The 17,394-nt window shown below is 39.2% G+C and overlaps 1 protein-coding gene across 3 annotated transcripts in view; it reads right to left on the reverse strand.

Moving 5' to 3' along the window:
• Window positions 1–17,394, reverse strand: part of BABAM2 (BRISC and BRCA1 A complex member 2) — a 177,141-nt gene that overhangs the window by 27,378 nt on the left and 132,369 nt on the right. The window lies entirely within an intron of this gene.

Here is a 17,394-nt window from a genome sequence, read left to right on the forward strand (position 1 = left end):
TCCTGAGAGTAAACCTGTCAGTTATGAATGGGTGGGGTTGGGGATTGGCTCTGCAGCAATCGGCTGGGCAGGGCTGCCTTAAATGCTCTGCGGGCCTGAGTTGTGGGGTGGGGGACATCAGCCCTGTTCCTGCAGAAGGTAGGAGTGCCTGATACACTCCTTGATGCTGCTCCATTTCTAGGGCATCCCCACAGAATGGATGGCCAGCTTCAAGCTCCTGCCTCCGCAGCTTACTTGCAGGGCTACAACATGGAGTGGCTCAGGCACCCCTGCCTCCTGCTCCACAAGTCTTCTCTGGAACAGGAAACAAGTTATCCATTAGTTCTCCTGTCCTCCCCGCTGTGCTTCATGGGCCCTGTTTGCATAGCAAAGACTCTTTCACAGTCACAGCAAGCCAAATTCACTTGTGATCAATGATGCCAAAGAGGAGATACTCATTCACTCAGTGATATACCCTGGGAAACTGCCAGGAGGAATGAGGAGGAAGGCAGTGGGGGGAGGGAACAAAGTAACCACGGTAAGCCCACTGGTCTGTTTTGCTGTTATGTGGTACCCTCACATTGTGACTTACTGTTGTTGCCAGTCTTGAGAAGACACAGCAGTCTCTTTTAGGATTGGTCTCTATGATGCTTGTTTGTTGTGATGTTAGAATGTGGGACAGTTAATTATTACTGGTTAAAATGGGCAGGTTCCCATGTCACAACAAGCAAAGTTGGGTGGATACTGTGATTGCTGGCTGGCTACCATGGTGGTTCTGAGGGATGACCATTGTTACCATCGCTTCTGGTTGTGAAGGCCGTTTGTTGCCTACCTTCCCCTCCAGGGATGCACCCCAGGGGGTGTGATTCCCTCTATGGAGGCAGCCAGCCTGCAATTGGACGGCTGAACACTCCCCAATCCCTAAGAGAAAAGCTAGAACATTCTGCATCCCCACTGGAACATTCCTTTAGAAGGGCACAAACAAAACACGTTGGCTCTAATATAGCATTCAGAAGAAGAGCACAACTCTGAGGCAGTAAAGCAATCACAGCAGCAACCGAATTAGTCAGTAAAGAAACCTTTTAATTGTAGGGAGGTTTTTACATTTACAACAGAATATTAGAAAGTGTCGTTATTTTTCTTCCAAAACAATGTATGCTTTAATAGAAGAACAACAGATTACAATTGAAGAGCTTTACAAGTATTTGGTGTGGGGAAAGAGGGGGGTAGAAGGGTAATAGGCAGAGGGCTGGAAAAACAAAGTCAGGGCTAAGGAGTGAGCAAAGCTTTGTAGGAGGGAAGCTGTGGAAACGTTCTAGTTCAGACTTGTCACATGGGTGGGAGGCAGGATAGACGGGAGACGCAGGGACGTGAGGTGTGGGGGAAGAAGTAAAAGAAGTGCCGTACTAAGTGGAGACAGACACAGAGCAAGGAAGAAGTGTAAATAACCTTCGCGTGACTCCCAGAGAAGATGGGAGTAAGCGTGGGAGGGACAAGGGAGAGCAAGTGAAGCTTCCGTGCCAGGCAACACGGAGAACAGAGGATGGGAGCTGAGGATCAAAAGCTGCTACTTGGACCAGGGGCACCACGCATTGTGGGGAGGGGTATCCCGTGTTAAGAAGCATCACCTGGATGGTACACTAGGTAGTAACAAAGGTGGGAGGGAACATAAAGGTGTTTTTGACCTCAAGGTAGGGTGGTGGTGCCTCAGCTAGGAGAAAGTCAAGCAGCAGTTTGTACTAGAGATGAAAGGAACAGGTGAGTGGATGGGGAAAAATGCTTCTCTGTGGTGACAGAGACGGCTGGGTGAAAATGGAAAGAGTGACATGCCAAGAAGTAGGGGGCAACATCTGCAGGAATCTATTTTTTTCAATGGGAATGGACAAAGGGATATTGATTGGCTGTAGGGAGGGGGATAAAGTATGAAAGATGCTTGCAAGAGGAGGAAGGGGGAAGCATGCTGCAGTCCAATCATGAACAAGCTTCATACATAACGAGGATTCTGGGATTCATACCTGGTGGGGAGAAGGGGACTGGGTAGGAACAAAACCATGATAACAAACAGAAACAATAACTTTCTGTCAGAATTATTATGGTAACCAATCACTGACTCCTGCTTGTTGTGACATGCAAACGCACCTATTATGCTTTATTTTATTATCTGGAAAGTATCTGGTTTGTACCTTGGGAGTGTTCCTAGATTCATCTTTGTCACTTGAAATTCAAGTGGCCTTGGAGTGTCTTCTACCAGCTTTGGCTGGTGGCCCAGCTACACCCCATATGGACAAGGATAACCTGGATTAAGTAATCTATGCTTTGGCAATCTCCAACTTAGATACTGCAATGCATTCCATGTGGGGGTACCCTAGAAGATGGCTCAGAAGGTGCAGCTTGTGCAGAATTTATTTATTTAAAACATTTCTTTGCCACCCCCATCGCAACAAAGCTTCGGGGCAGCTCACAAACGATACATAAATACATAAATAATAACAATATAACAAAAAAATTGTTTAAAACCCCCCGGTGCATTCTCAGCTAAAAATTTAAAATCCTATTAACTCAAATAATTTAACAATTAAAATAAGTTTTAAATAAAAAGGTCTTAGCCTGGCGCCGAAAAACAAATGACGGCGCCAGGCAGACCTCTCTGGGGAGCGCATTCCATAGGTGGGGCACCACCGCAGAGAAAGCCCTCCTCCGGGTACTCACCCTCCTAATATCATTCACAGAGGGTTCCCGGAGAAGGGCCTCTGCTGCCCATCTCAAGGGGCGGGAGGGCATAAATGGATGCAAGCGTTCCTTTAGATATCCAGGTCCCATGCCGATTAGGGCTTTATAGGTCATAACCAACACTTTGAATTGGGCCCAGACTTCAATCGGGAGCCAGTGGAGCTGACGGAGAACTGGAGTTGCCAAATTGTTGTAATGTTGTAGCCAAATTAATAAACAGGACTTGCAGGTCCAAACATATAAGGACGGGTTCTGGCCTGCTTGCACCGGCTTCCTGGATGCTTCGGGCCTCAATTCAAGGTGCTAGTTTTAATCCATAAAGCCTTCCATGGCTCAGGAACACAATGCCTGTCAGAGTGCCCCTCCCAACTGTGATCTTTTCATACACTATGTTCAATGTCTGAGCCTTCCTCTGAGCTCCAACTCCGAGGGAAAGTATGGAGGGTGGCAACAAGAGGGAGGGCTTTTTTGGTGGTAGCCTCTCATCCATGGAATAACCTCCTCACTGTGCCCTGGCTGGCACTGAATCTGTCATCTTTTTGGCACCAGGTTAAGACACCCCTCTTCTCTGGGGCTTTTAAAGGCTTATTCAGTCACTCAGGGGACTGAGGGTATCATTATTTTATTTGTTCTTGCTATGGTTTGTTTTTAGCATCTGTTTATAGCTGTTTAAAGCCTTTTAATGCCCTCCCCCCCCCCAATTTTATATTCATTGTAGGTCTGTTTTTATGAAATGTTTAAACTGCCGGAAGAGTTTTATTTATTTATTTAAAACATTAGCATGCCATCAGCTGTGGGGCGGTACAGAAATGAAATAATGAAATGAATAAATAAGAACAGGAACAGTGTAAGCCAACTGTAATCCATGCAAGCACCATTTGTAATTGTGCAAATGACAGTGGCCATGTTCAGTCTTGGATGTTTTCACTCATGAAGGCAAGTGCTGTTTCTGCCACCAATGCATCTCCATAGAACTACCCAGCAGAGCTATTCTGAGCTATGAAAGATTTGTTTGCATTCCAGGCAGGTCATATTTGTGGAGTGACTGCTGTCACATCACTGCCACTGTCAGATCATTGGTTCTGATTTGGATTCCATATTTAAAGCAGATGCTAAGGGTGCAACTTCGGCCTTCTAGTCTTATTTGTGCAACAAATATTTCAGCTTCAACCCCAGGATGTAAACAAGATCTTTGGTAGCACAAAGATCAACCACATATTGTGCAAGACGGCCTAAAGAGGTCTGACTGAGAGGTGGAGTGAGCGGAATGCTTATCTGGAGAAGGAGTTATACTATCCAGGCTTATGACGGCTGTTGAGAACCCTTAATAAAAGGTAATAATTTCTGGATAACTGCAGAGCTTCTTGGATGAAATGGATTAGCTAGACCTATTCCAATCTGGCTTCAGGCCTAGGTTTGGTCATCCTGGTAGATTCTGTGGTAAGAGCTACACTGTGTGAATACATTCATCTTGGTTCAACTAGATCAATAAGAGAACATTAGAGATAGAGAGGAACAAACAGCTATTGCCTGATCTTTCAGATTATAGCAAAACTGGTCTCTCTGAAACCATGAGAATCTAGGTTCCTAATGAAGAAAAGAATGGGATGGGAACAGAGGATCCAAATGTTAGAAAAGGGAGGAGCAACAGAGGGACACACAAAGTTAAAAAAAAACTTGCAGTTGGGGAGGTGTCCCTGTGGAAAGATCCACCTTAAGGGAAGGACCTGGTAGCTTGCTTAGAGAGGTCTGAAGTAGACAGCATCCTCAGTTTTGTCATAATTCTCTTTCATGTTGCTCTAACCGAAGGAATGAACTGCATCTTACAAGGCACCTTTTAATTCAAACTCTGCCTGAAACTTTTGTCTGCATGAGGATCCTGTTTGTAGTCTGAGGCAATGCTTGCTTGCTTGTAGTTGCATTATAAAGGTAACTGATGAGATATAGGATTTAACAGCTTGACTACCGAAGGGTCGGGGCTGAGTACATAACAGGGATAGAAATTAAACCATTTTTGGATGAAGTACTCACCCCAAAGAATCAAATTCACAGTTTGGGAGTGCTTCTAGACTCAGCTTTGTACCTTGAGGTTCAGGTGGTATCTATACCTAGAAATGCCTTTGCCAAATGCACACCTTCTTGATGATATCAGACTTGCCATGATGACACATGCATTTGTTCAGCCTTCCCCAACATGGTTCTTCCAGATGTCTGGACTGACAAGTCGCACCCTCTCTAATAATTGCCCATGCTAGTTGGGGCTGAGGGTAACTGTAGTTCAAAACGTCTGGAAGGGCAACACATGGGAGAAGGTATTACATCCTGAGAGGATTACTGCAATATACTTGATATGGGGCTTCTTTGGATGATTCTTTCAAAATTGCATCTAGTTCAGAATGAAGTAGCGAGTATCGTAGGGGCAACTCACCTAAACCTGTCATGTAAAAGCAGTACTGATTACTCATTTGTTTATAGGCATAATTAAAATTATTGATTACGCTCTTCAAAGTTGTAAATGGGTTAGGCCCAGGGTATCTCAGGACATCCTTTAATAGTAGCCTTTCCATATCCTAAGTTCTGAGCCTCTCTGTCTCCTAAATAGAGGGCAATGCTGTTAGGACTGAGAGAAAAGGTCTTCTCTGTGGCCACACATAAATTTGCTCTTTGCTCTGACAGGCTTGACTGGTGCTTACTCTTATATTTTACCAAAAGGCAAAGCATCTGCAGTTTGGGTAAATGTTATTTTTATCCGATGAATAAATTTTAACTGATGCCTGTTTATCTGCTGCATCCTTTTATTGCATTTTTCTTTTCTTTCTTTTGTGGAAAGTTGTTTCATTTTTATTATTGATTCTAATCATTGTTAGCAGCCTTGAATAGCACCAGAAGGACAGTGCATATATACGCATGAGTGTGTGTGCATACACTGAACAAATGTGACTACAAAATGCTATTGCTAGGATCCTACCACTTCAGGAACAAATAATGGAAAGAGCTGAACAACTGCACTATTCAACTCTGCACACATCTGGTAGAACTCCTCAGTGTTGCAGTTGTTATGTGCCATAACATTTTCTCCAATTTATGGCAACCTTATAGATGAATGGCTTCCAAAATGTCCAGTCCTTGACAGGCCTGCTCAGTTCTTGTAATGTCATGGCTGTGGCTTCCTCTATGGAATTAATCCGTCTCATAGTTGGCCTTCCTCCTCTTCTTCTGCCTCCAATTTTCCCTAGCACAGTTGTCCTCTTCTGTCAGCCCTGCCTTCTTGTGCAATGTGTATGAAGTAGAACAGCCTCAGTTTTGCCATTCTTGCTTCAAGGGAAAGTTCTGGCTTGATCTGATCTAGCATCCCCTTGTTCATCTTTCTGTCAGTCCAGTATAATCACAAATATCTCCTCCAATATGAACACAACAATTTTCTTCCTCCCAGCTTTCTTCACTGTCCAGCTTTCAAACCCAGACATAGTGATCATAAATTATATCATGTGGATAGTCTTGGTCTCCAGTGGAAAGTCTTCATACTTGATGATTTTTTCTAGTTCGAAATCTCTTCAATAATGAAACTTAATATAAAATCATATGATTTAGAAACATGGCTGGAAGCTTGTATTTCAAACATGATGACAAAAATCCATGGCAATAGTGATATAATTTTCAAGGAAAAAAGATATTCCTTACTTTCCAAACTGAGGCTCTGAAAATGGCACCTCTTGCAAATGATATAGGAATGCTTCAAGTGAAACATTATGTACTACAAGATGAACATATGAGAAATCAGAATATCAGGAATACTTTCAATGGTGAAGGCCGTATCATTGAAATCTCACAGGAAATAACAATTCCATGCAATCATAGCATCTAGTTCTAAATGCCACTAGTGTTATACCGTAGCTTAGGGGGAGGCAATATTTTGCTTAATGGATTTGCATGGCACACTTTAGTATAAATATGCTCAGGGCAGCACCCATCACTCAAATGAACAAACAAAACCTACAGTAAAAAGCATAAACAATGACTGTAACAGATAATGTCTGAAAAAGCAAAACTACCTGTCAAGTTAAAAGTTGAAAGTCTGGGAAAATAAGTTGTTTGGAGGCAAAAATGCATAATTAGAGAGCCATTTCTGGCTATGAGATGGGATAAAAATCTAAGAAATAAGTAATACTTGATGAAATATAGGTTTCACCAAGACAGTCTTTCTTGGAAGAAAGCTCCATAATCATACTCACAACTGAAAGGGCCCTCACTGATTGCCATCAACTTTGCTGCTGATGCCAGAGGCACTTGGTGGACGAGGACATTTGTCCCATAAAATTCTATGAATGAGACAAGATAATGGTGGGATAAAAGCCTTGTCTAGAAACACCTTCTTACCTCAGTGCATGTATACAGGCTGAAGTTGAGGTAGGTATTCTTTTAAGTACCCTGGACCAAGCTATGTAAGACTTTTAATGGTTAGCATCAGCAGTTTGAATTGTGGTTGAAAACAGACCAATAACCAGTGAACATGTTCAATAATCAGCAAGGCATAGTCTGCAAATTCGTGTCTTGAGCCTTTCAGTTCTGTTTTGAAATCGTTTTCAAAGGCAGCTCATTGTAAGATCCTCTGCAGCATTTATATCCTTCTGTGAAGGTATTCAGAGGTCCCATTAAATGACTCATTGGTTGCCAGGCAGTCTCCCATCCAGTCACTCATCAGCTCTGTACTATTCTTCATACAGAGAGATCTACTGGGTCTCAGCAGCAAACAACTTTCTATTGTAACTTTTATTTCATTATCATTTACAGTGTTGCTAAGACATATAAGAATAAGAGCTATGTACTTTAGGCTAAGGCCAATTTACAACTTAAATGCATTTCTTGGCCTTGCATCTAGTTACTCCTGGATCTACTGCAAATCATTCCTCTTGGAGTTAAATATTAGGAGCCTGCTTAGTACATTAGAAATACAGATTAAGAATCAGGCAGTGTACCAAGAAAGTCAGTCAGTGAGGCAAACAATGATGAATTACTGGTGCAGACAGCTCTAAGCCTTAGAGACGTCTGCATCAGGTATGCTCCAACAAACACTGCACACTGACATTATTTTGCATGAAACTAACCTGGAATTGTATTATAGGAGCGGCAGCATGTACAGTATAAAACAAAATATAGAAGTTTCTGAAAAAGTCTGCATAGGAAATTGACTGATACCTTGCAACTTGGCAAACAAAACCCAAATAATGAAAGGGGAAGGAATAAGGGGTTCAGTGTGTTAATAATTGGCTATCTGTAGGTGACCCAGCAGTGCATTGCTTTCTGTTACAATAGCTCTATTCATATTTCCAACCTCCTTTAGAGACTATGCTTGTCTCCCATGTTTATAAATCCTAACCAAACGATAAGGTAACTTTATTAAAGGCAAATATATAATAAGACCATAAAAACACAAGAGTTTGACTTTATCTTTCTCCTCAGCCTATATTTGACTAAGACCCTCCCATTAGATCAGTTACCTATTCATCCAGAAATAAATGGCTGCACAGCAAACAAACAGCCTTACAGTTTTAAAATAGAATGAAAGAGCCAATATGCTCTTGCTCTATAGAAAGAGGTCAGTTGTTCAATCTAAACATGTTTACTTGGAGGTAAGTTTCACTGACTTCACTAAGGCATGCTTCCTGGAAAGTAGGCTTAAAAGTATAACCTTAAAGTTACATTATTATACTATTCATCATGTTTTGAAGGAGCAACATATACTGGCTACCTCAGTGCTGGTTTCAAAAATTAAAATCCATACATACAAGATTTCACATCTTAACTAGTAGCACAATGAGGCCTGGCATTGATATATTTCCTTGATGTACACTAAAAAAAATTATATTCAAAGAGCTTCCTTTTAATTGTGACATTCTTTATGTCAGGATAATGTAGAACTTGAGCTTGGAAAGGTAGGAAAAGAATAAAGAACTTATTCTTAAAACAGACAAAGAAAAAATGAAAAACAAACCTACACACACACAATGGTGTAAATAAGAAAGCAAAACATTATTGTAGTCCAACATGTTTTGGGCACTGAACCTTCATCCAGGAATTTTAAAAAGATGACGACTTCAAATTTAGATGTGCTGAACTTCCTGTTGCAGCACAGGATGTTGAAAAGTCAGAATGTCCCCGTATGAAATGTAGTTTCTGAAATTCCTTAAAGATGGATTATTAGGTTACAAAATACATTGGACTGCAAGAAATACAGTTTCCCATTTAAAATCATAGAAACATTGAGTTGGAATCAAAATTATGGAAACAAATAGCTCACCTCTACCCTATATTAGTTGGACCTCACCTTGATTAATGTGTCCAATTCTGCCTACCACTCTTTAAGAAGTATTCAGCAAATTGGAACAAGTTCAGAGATGGCAGGGAAGGTGATCAGCAGAATGGGAACTAAGGCTCATGAAAAGAGTGAAGGGATTGGGCAAGTTTAAGCTTGACAAGAGAAACTGCAGGGGGTGGGAAGAATATGATGGCACTTTTCATGTCCTTAAAGAGTTGCCAAACAGAGGAGAAACACAACCTCATCCAGAGTTGTGTGACATGAAATAAAATGTTGGAACATTCCGAACATAAACTGGATCTCCAAGTTTATGAATGCCCGTGCAAAATTATAAGGCTTGGGAACTCTCTGCCAGGAGACACACTTGTCTCCCTTTTTGTTTGTTTTTAGGAAATAGGTTGAGATGCTATTATTCAATAGCCTTTCTTTTGTTTTGGGTGGTTTCATCTTACTGTTGATGCAGCTTTTACGGATTTGCTATATCGACCATTTTAATGGTTGGATTACTGGTTGCTGTTTACTGTGGTTTCACATGCATATTATCCTTTGTATATTGTTAGCTTCCTTCGGTGCTCCAACATGAACAGAACATAGAGATCAAAGTATTTGAATAATATAATATAAATGTAACGGTAACACAATGAGAAATTAATGCTTCAGAGAATCGTCTTATGCTTCTGAAATCATAATATAAAAGCTGGTTATAATCATTTTTAGTGAATGACCATTGAATTATTTTATTGACAGGAATCTTTCATATCCACTTTCATACTTTACATAAAGAGACATGCAAATGTCTCAAACCAGGTGGAGCTCAGAAATACAAGTGTGTTTCTGTCCAAGTACACAGAACAGTAGCACAGAAATGTTGGGGATTATCTATATAATCTCTTGCCTAGATGAGATTAGTCTATGAAGTCACGGTCGCTTTTCCCTCAGGTATAAAAGGTACCTTTCACTTGAAGATAATAGCATAAACTTGTTGAAACAAACTGCAAATGAACTAATCATACGCACAATCTTAAGCAAGTTTAGCCAGAAATAAGCCTCACAGAGTTACTCTCTAGCAAGTAAATTCTATTGCAGTGATAGCCCTACTTTGTTTTCTAGTTGAGAGTTTTTCATAAAAGATTTACATAGATGTCTATAACATTTATAGCATCCACATTTATATAACACATTATATATCTATAACATCCACATTTATATAACATTTTCCATTAGTGTATGGAACTGTTGATATTAAACAATTGTTGCTATTAAATCAAATGAAGAATTGTTTTTGGAAGGTATCAATGATGCGAAGGCATTCTAACAAGTAATTTGCTGTAACATGTTTAGAAAGACACACCAATTGATACAGAGTCTGCTTTTCACAATACAGTTGGCCAAATTACAGAAAATGCATCTTGGCATTTAAAGATTTTCTAAATGGATGCCCTACAGTCCTCCCTTTTCTATTATTCAACTTGTATATTATAGCTCCATATATAAGTGATAAAATGGTTGGAAAAATAATCATTCACAAAAAAGCAGCAAAATCAGTTTAATTCACAGTATTAAATTCACTGGTCACATTTCAGAACAATTGCATGACAAATATCCTTCCTTCATTATTCACACTGTTCTTGTCAATCGTTATTTTTCTCATTATCCCCATTTACTTAAGTTCATAAATGCATATTGATCTATATTTAAAGACGTTATCCACCAATTCTCCTCTAGAAGGCATAACGTTTTTAAAAAACTGTGATATTTGTTAGGCCATGCAATTTTTAAAGATCTATAACAGAAACAGAAAATACATCAGAAACCACTTCAGCTGGTATCTGATGTCCCCCTACCCTGTTGCACTATTATTGCCTTTAATACAATGAAAGAAGAACTGTAAATGGGTGTTGCCGCAGTCTGATTGTGGATGGTCACGCACATTTAAACCCACAGAAATGGGAGCCAAAGAAAATTCTCTGCTTGTTATTACTGAAATTTCTTGCACAACGTATTGTTGAGTAGTTGCATGTTCGGGCTCGACGACTACACGTACATGGAATGAGCCAAACCACAACCCTTCCAACATCTGTCTGACCAAATTCCTTCCTTATATTTTAATATCTTGGTTGAGCACCTGGTGGGAAATTCAAAGATGCCCTGGTAAGTGTTGTAACAAAGAATAAACAATGTGGTGCTCATTCCCATACCAGTTGCTGGTGGCCAGCAGATGTGGGTGGTTAGTGCTTCCTTAACCTTGTGGGCTTCCTTAATCTTAGTGCTTGTGGGCTTCCTGCTGGCACCTAGTTGGTCACAGCATGAAACAAGATGCCTAACAACATAGAATTTTAGATTTATCCCTGTTCTTTTCTATAGTTACAAGAGAGATAGAATTAGGGTGAATCTGGAAGAAGCTGATGACCTTCTTAGACTCAGGGGGGAGGGGACTGTTGGACATACCTGGCTGGCAGACATTAAGCAGGAGTGGGCTAGTCAGGTCCCAAGCATCCTCAGTGCTAACAGGGCATCACAAATGGCCAGAGATTGAGCAATCTCCTGCCAAATACCCTCGTGCAGCCTCCAAGCTGCCCAGTTTCCCAGGTATGTGCAGAGACCACCTGAATTCAAATGTGCCAATCAGTGCTTGTGGCAGAAATTTCAACCCAATAAGCAGCTGTCATCACTACCTGGTTGCTCAGGGTATAAAAGGGAACTCCGCCATTCTCCTGGGGTAGACTGCCCCTTGGCTTGTGACTGAGCTTACTTTTGAGAATAAAAATACAGTTCTTTTTTCTCCTGTTGTGCTTAACTGGGCAAACCATGCCAGGCCAGAGCCACTGTGTCCTTCACAAGCTTAGGAAGGTTCAGGCACTTCAGGCTATACACCTGAACAGGACATCTGGAAGTGCACGTAACAGAACAATTGCATTCCACCCCATGTTCTGCTCAAGATCTTGGAAGCCTTCAGCATGTCAGATGCAGGCCTTGTCTTAACAGCTTATACTTTATCTTCCCTTAAGTTCTCAAGGCCTTTCCCCCAGTTCCCAGTTCTTTGCTTTGTTGCTGTGCTCGTTTCTATAGCAACCCCTCCTAACAGTGATTACACTGGCACCAATATATGTTTCACTACAGAGTACTAATTATGCCAACGTGAGCCATTTAAAAACCTACACAGAAACCCAAAAGGACATGCAGCACCGGTTATGAAAGTTTGTATCTTTCAGCTTTTAATAGAACACGCTGTCCCTCAGTGGCGAAATGGAACTGAACTATTGCTGGTGTACTCCAACCGTGGGAAGGCATATCCTCTAGCTGTCGATGAGGGTTGAGGCAGCTAAGGAACAAAGAGGGTATTTTAGCCTTTCTGCCTACAAATACAGCTGTGGAAGGAAGCTATTGTTTGGCCACATGGAACTGATAATGAGAAAGTAATTTCAAATCTACCACAGAGGAACATTATACAGATGCTCAAAAAAAATTGGTGCACATTTGTTCCAAAACAAGTTGAGCAGTTCTACTGTTTTGCTGTCTCTGTGCTTAAAGGTGTAAGAAAGTTGCCTATTTGCAATGTTTTGTTATGTTTTCTACAAACCATGGTTCTATGTTGTCTTATGTGCAGGAAAGAAATATAAAATAAAATAAAATAAAATAGGAACAACTAACCATAGGAAAAATCCCAAAGCACATTCTACAGTCCTGGCTGCTTAATACAATAGGTACCTGAAGCAGTCCAAGGATCTCTTTGTTGTACAAAGATTGGGGTAAGGATGAAAACAATTCTACATAATTATACCGCTATTCAAATTGTATGGAGAAGAAAGCAATGACAATGGAAAAACCACACCATACTGCAAATCATGGAGTCATTTAGGTTCTCTTAACTGTTCTGTCATTTCAGCCTGATATTCCATTCCTCCTGTCTCTTACAAGAACAGCATGCTTAGATCATTTTATAACTAAATTTAAGGGTGAGTGACATCAGGCAATGGAGGAGGCAGCAATTCCCCCACCTGTTGTGTGATGTATATCCCCATTGCTGCACCAGTGAAAAGGGCGGATGTTTTCCAAAGTCACTGATTTCTACTGAAACAAGCTATATTTGTTTGTACAAAATTTCAGCAAACCACAGTTTCTAAAAACCTCTCTCTATTAGAAAGAAAATTAGGACTTTGTGGGGCAAGGGAAAGCATGTGGCCTCTGGGCTGTTATTGTCTGTCCCTGCACTGTAATATTATGCTGTAAATCTTTATTTATTTCACTCACAAACTCAGCCCCAAATTTCTGATCCTTTCCATATGTGATAACATATTTTAATCCACATTTCTTAATTATAATTTCCCAGGAATCCACTTGTTATGTGAAGTTTACTGCTACTATATTTTTAAGACAGTGGATTATATTACTCTTTGACCAAACAACTGCCTTACCAAATGTGGTATTAATTCCCTTTTCAGAGGAAATGTAATAAATTCATCAATATTTCTATGCCACTGATATTGTAATGATAGCGATGTAGATACCTTCTGAACAAATGCATTTAACTGCCAATTTTTACTCTTTTTCCTGAGCTGTGTGGCATGGAGAAAAGCTGTGAAAATAATTGTCTTTCAATCTATTATTTAAAGTGCTTTCCATTTCTGAGATGGTGAAACAATAGTAATATATAAAATGCATCCATCACAATACTAATTGTATAAATCTCTTAACATCTATGCCACCTCCATAAGAGACCCCTATTAAAAAAAATTGGTTTTAATAGACCTTCAAGTTAAAACATTTCAACAAAATACCATAATGAAAAGCTACTGTTATTTATTATAAGCTTTCCAAGATTACTTTTATTCAGGATTCAACAGACTGATAGCAACCACCTGGTAAGAAACTACTCCCAGTAAAAGAAAGTGTAATGCTGAGGGGTGTTTTATTAAAGGATAACATTATATGCACCATAAATCTATGCTGAAGATATTAAAATAACTCAACAATAGAAGCGTTAAATTTTACATTTTTCAACCTGGGAATATCTTCAACTAACCTTAATTACAAGAGAGAATTATAGCCTATCCTCTGTCTTGTAGTTAGTATGGATCAGCAGTCCATCTCATTCACTAAGATATCTGTCACTAAATGGAAGAGAAACTTAACTGAATGTTCCTTTCATTTTATACCTCTCAGAACAAGGAAACAGGAAAATGTATCTTTTATTTTTGACTTATATAAAGCACACAGCTGTGCTTCTTTAGACTTGATGGCTTACAGGAAGATAAACAAATTGTGGTGCTCCAGACATCTTGGCCTACAACTTCCATCATTCCTCACTATTGGCAATGCTGGGTGGGGCTGATGATCATTGCAGGTCCAAACATCTAGAGGCCACATATTTCCAACACCTGGTTTAAAAGTACATATTTCATAATTTATTGATACTATCCTTAGTTAATCAAGTTGAGCTGTTCCACCCATATTGCAGAATGAAGGGGCGGTATCCCATTACCTGACGAGGGGTGACTTCCATCAATGGAATTTAGATTAGGGCAATTACTTCTGCCCTCTTCAAAGTCTGTTTGGGAGAGTTAGGGTCCCTCCAGTGCATATTTGGGTAGAGGGCAGAAAAGTAGGGGGAAATTCCATTTTATGAAAGGAAGTCTGCTTGAACAAAACTGGATTTCTCTCACTATCAGAGTCCATAGATTTCACTTACTGCATCCATTTTTGCTCAAGTATTTTTTTCAAACATATATCCTTCATTTATACTGCATGTTTCATAAACAAGTTTTAAATAAAATGGACATTTATATATTAAAAAGCAGATTCAAAGACTGAAATGCATCCACAAAGCATTGAATAAGATTCAGATTTAGTGTAGATACATTGAAACAGGTGGAAAAGTTAGTGAAAACTAACTTAACCTCTATTAAATTCAAGGTGCCTAGTTTAAGCATAACTAACTCTGGATCCAACCCATTATATTTATACTCAGAACAGATTTTGTAACACTTCAGAAGCTAAGATAAGGAATTTGGTTTTGTGTTAAACTACACAACAGGAAATCATATGCATATATTTTATATTTTTCTATATTTAAATTTGTAGTTTTCTACATTTTCCACAGATAACAGAAAATGGATGATACACAATGTGTTCCTCTATAAATGTTGGTAACACTTCATGTACTACTGAACATTTCATGTAAAAATGCACACCTTAGAAATGAAAGCCAATATCATAACAAATCACTTAGAAAATGAAGTGGATGTCTGAGTGCTTTCTTTGTAGTATCCTTTCTTACCCAGAATGGTTTGCCTTGGGTTATTCAACAAACCTAGCAATGCAGCAACTTGCATGTATAAGTTGCTGTGAGAGCTCTAAGACTGTAGGATTAATTGACAGTGACAAGCTATTCAATTGTAATAATTTCTTTCTCAAGAGCTCTAAAATTAATTAAACTGAAAGCTCAAAATATTATTTTACAGTTTAAAAGCTTGGTTACTGAAGACCGATTTTTGATTTTAGTGAGGCACGGTAAGATAAAATGTAATGAGAAGATATACCTGAATCTTTCTAACTTCAAATAGCTGAACTTTAAGTGGGCTTAAAATAACTAATATGCAGTATTTTTAAAATTAATTTCTACAAACATTTTATGTTAAATGAACCTCTGCCCCAAAACAGAAAACAAGATGAACCATAATGGATGGGATAGAAATAACCTAATAAAAAATAAAAAATAAAAAACTAGCCAACCATGTGGCTTGATGAAAGTGAATATTTTTATTCCGTCCCTCAAAACTTGCAAACAGAAACTGAAAGTCAGATGAAATAACATACCATGTTTCCATTACTATAAGAAGCAGTGACAAGACTTAGTTTTCCTTCCTTTGTGTCCCATTTCCTTTTTGTACAAGAGGAGGAAAGTTGCTGTTTTTGCTTTTAATCTAGCCAGTTCATCCAATGTAGCAAACAATAGTTTGTGCAAATGATAATTTTCCACATTTGGTCATTATGCCAATTAGAAATAGAAGCTTCTAATTTCCTTCTTTCTTACACAAAGAAAGGAGAATTGATGAAGCAAGTATGAGGTGTGTCAGCGTTCATTCATAAAATAACAATTCAGAGTTTCTTATGTCCTAATTTGAACTGGTGCCATTTTCTACAAAACAAAATTCTACACCTGTAGGAACTGTATTGTGATCATACATGGTAGAGAAGACTTACAGGAAGCATAGACCTGGCTTAGGTTGCAAAATCCATGGAGTCTACAGCACTGCACAGGGAATCAGAAACAACTTGACAAAAAGGTAGACTAAATTCAATGAAGATAAAAGAAAACAATAATCTGGATGTACAACAATGGTCTCTTAATTAGAACTTGGAGATGTTGCTTGCTGAAAGCATAAGCTTGGTAAGGCTCATCATTTGCACTGCATACAATTAACATATGAAACTCTGCCAAATAATGTGGTGGTTGCTAAGAGTACAAGGGGATTCAAAATGAGATTCAATTACTGAGAATAAGAGCACAACAATTCCTCCTGACTTGTCTTAGAACTTTAACCTTGCCATAGGTTAAGAATGGAAGTTGTATCTCATGATTTAAATAAAGGCAGCCCAAAATCTGAATTCAATTCATTAATCTGACTAATCTCCCATATGTTCAGATGTATGTTCAGAATATGTGGTAATTTTGCTCATCACACTACAATTTCAAAATCCAATTGACCATATAACTGAGGAATGCCTATCTGAAAAGTCATCTTGAATGGTAACTGGAATAGACATCTATCAAAGACTAATGCTTGTTTGTATGATTCTACTTTGAACAACAGGAAATGGAATGCTTCAAAGTTATATCCTTGTTCTAACATATAAAGCCCTAAAAGACTTGGGACCAGGGTACCTAAAGGACACCCTGCTCTCATATGTACCTCCCTGGCCCCTAAGGTCAGTTTTGGAGGCCTTCTGAAAGAGCCATCCTCCAAGGAGGTAAGGAGCATGGCTAATAGAAGAGGAGCTTTCTCAGTAGTTGCATCCCACCTGCAGAACAGCCTCCCAGAAGCAGTACACCTGGCACCTTTGTTACAATCCTTTTGGCACCAGGGAAAAAAAACCTCTATTCTTTAGGCATTTTAATAATTTTTTTCATCCTGACAGTTTTAAATCAATTACCCTCTGCTGTATATTGTTTTGTTTTAATGTCTTTTGCTCATTGTATTTTAACTGCTTGATTTAATTGTCATTGTTATGATATGACTGTATTTGATTGTAATCCGCTTAGAGGACCCTGGTGCCAATTTATCAGAAAAAAAGTTTAAAAACAAACAAACAATATTGTACATTATAAACAATACTGATTGTGACCAGAGAGACACTATTTGGCAAAA

Source organism: Varanus komodoensis, unplaced genomic scaffold (genome assembly GCF_004798865.1).
Source record: "Varanus komodoensis strain SLA01 unplaced genomic scaffold, ASM479886v1 scaffold1, whole genome shotgun sequence".
NCBI classification, from domain to species: Eukaryota; Metazoa; Chordata; class Lepidosauria; order Squamata; family Varanidae; genus Varanus; species Varanus komodoensis.